The following is a 2,422-nucleotide window of genomic DNA, read 5'->3' as shown; positions in this document are numbered from 1 at the left end:
ATCTTGGAAACAGCAATTTCAAACAGCTGCGGTTTTACAGATAAGACACGTGGTCAGAAAAACGTAAATATTTACAGTAAAGTCAGACTTGGATGAACAAAACCTCTAAAGGTTTACAGTGTGTTTAAAAATATACATAAGATTGATAGAAAAAGAAGTGGCCGGCAGTGGGGGCACACGCCGGTAGGATTTACTCCAGAGGCAGAGGCAGGCAGATTTCCAAAGAGAAACCCTGTCTCAAAGAAAAATAAATAAAAGTGAAATAAATAAAGTAATAATAGATAAATAAATAAGCCACGTAAAGATGGAAAATACACAGAGAGTCTGGATACTGTACGCTATTGTGTTTTTCCGTTTTTTCATTGCTAAGGAAGGAACAACTAAAGTACATTTGACTATAAATGCTGCTGAATTAATTCAACTTATATCTTTTAAAAATGCCTTGACTTCACAATTTAAGTATAAGAATATGTTACTTGGAAAACGAGTTTTTATTTGTGTTTCTACAGAAAATGAAAAGCTGAGGATTCCTTCCAGGCTTCTGTGGTATGATGAAACAAGACCCCCGGAAGCAGTGAACCAGGTGTTCCAACAATTGAGACTTTTGTCATGATCCCCATGGTATGAACAGCGCCCCCTTCCAGCACGAAGCAGTTTGGAATGAGCGACATCCTAATTCCCATCTTGTTTATAAATCTTTTATTTCAACTACATGGGATTGTTTATAATTGGTTAATGATCACAACCAATCTCCTTTTAATGGTAAAAAGGGGAATTATGGTATGGGTATGGTTTTTCATTTATTGATTCAAGGTCAATTTTGTGATGTGTATATTTCTCCTCTTGATTAAGTATTGTGCTTAGTGCTCGCTTCGGCAGCACATATACTAAAATTGGAACGATACAGAGAAGATTAGCATGGCCCCTGCGCAAGGATGACACGCAAATTCGTGAAGCGTTCCATATTTTTACAAAACTAGATTCAACCAATATGTGTCCACTAACCCAGCCCTACAGAAAATTTTGGAAGGAAAACTCCAACCCAAGGAAGCTAACTACAACCAGAAAAACATAAGCATTAGAGAATCCCTCTCTACCAACAGCCAAAAGAACAAAGGGGCGAAATTCCACCCATAATTCCACCAACAACAACCATCGCAAATCGAAGAAGGATGAGCAATCAATGGTCATTAATATCCCTCAATATTAACGGCCTTAACTCACCCATAAAAAGACACAGACTAGCAGAATGGATTCGAAGACAGAACCCTTCCTTCTGCTGCATACAAGAAACACACCTCACCCTCAAAGACAGACATTACTTGAGAGTTAAAGGTTGGGAAAAAATTTTTCAATCAAATGGACCCAAGAAACAAGCAGGGGTAGCAATCCTAATATCTAACAAACTAGACTTTAAAATAAAATCAATCAAAAGAGATGAAGGAGGTCATTACATACTCATCACAGGTGAAACCCACCAAGACGAAGTGTCTATCCTGAACATCTATGCCCCCAATACAAAGGCATCCACATTCGTTAAAGAAACATTATTAGAACTTAAATCTCATCTAAAGCCCCACACAGTTATAGTGGGAGATTTCAACACACCACTCTCACCACTAGACAAGAATACCAGACAGGAACTCAACAAAGAAGCAAAGGGTCTAATAGAAGTAATGACCCAACTGGGATTAACAGATATCTATAGAACATTTCATCCACATAAAAAAGAATATACCTTCTTCTCACCACCACATGGAACCTTCTCAAAAATCGACCACATACTTGGCAACATATCAAACCTCAGCAGCTACAAAAAAATTGGAATAACTCCATGCATCTTATCAGACCACCATGCCTTAAAATTAGAATTCAACAACAACACAAATTGCAGAAAACCTACAAACTCATGGAAATTGAATAATGCTCAACTGCACCATCCCTGGGTCAAAGAGGAAATAAAAAAAGAAATTAAAGACTTCCTCGAATTCAATGAGAATGAAGACACAACATACCCAAACCTATGGGACACTTTGAAAGCAGTGCTACGGGGAAGTTCATAGCACTAAGTGCTCACATGAAGAAACAGGAAAACAGTTATACCAGAGAATTAACATCACAGCTAAAAGCTCTAGAACACAAAGAAGCAAACTCCCCCAGGAGGAGTAGACGCCAGGAAATAATCAAATTGAGGGCTGAAATCAACAAAGTAGAAACCAGGAAAACAATACAAAGAATCAATGCAACGAAGAGTTGGTTCTTTGAGAAAATCAACAAGATAGACAAACCTTTGTCCAAACTTACCAAACAGCAGAGAGTGAACACGCAAATTAACAAAATCAGAAATGAAAAGGGGGACATAACAACAGACTCTGAGGAAATCCAGAGAATCATTAGGTCATACTTTGAAAACCTGTACTCC

The 2,422-nt window shown here is 37.9% G+C and overlaps 1 non-coding gene across 1 annotated transcript; it reads left to right on the top strand.

Annotated features, from left to right (window-relative positions):
• Positions 1 to 863: 863 nt before the first annotated feature.
• Positions 864 to 970, top strand: LOC121138599. The gene has a single exon (XR_005875535.1). It is a non-coding gene; the product is annotated as a U6 spliceosomal RNA (small nuclear RNA).
• The last annotated feature ends 1,452 nt before the right edge of the window (positions 971 to 2,422 follow it).

The sequence above is a fragment of the Mesocricetus auratus genome, unplaced genomic scaffold, assembly GCF_017639785.1.
Source record: "Mesocricetus auratus isolate SY011 unplaced genomic scaffold, BCM_Maur_2.0 contig_3934_pilon_obj, whole genome shotgun sequence".
Taxonomy (NCBI): Eukaryota; Metazoa; Chordata; class Mammalia; order Rodentia; family Cricetidae; genus Mesocricetus; species Mesocricetus auratus.
Note: the sequence above shows the minus strand (reverse complement) of the source record. Positions and strands in the feature narration are given on the sequence as shown.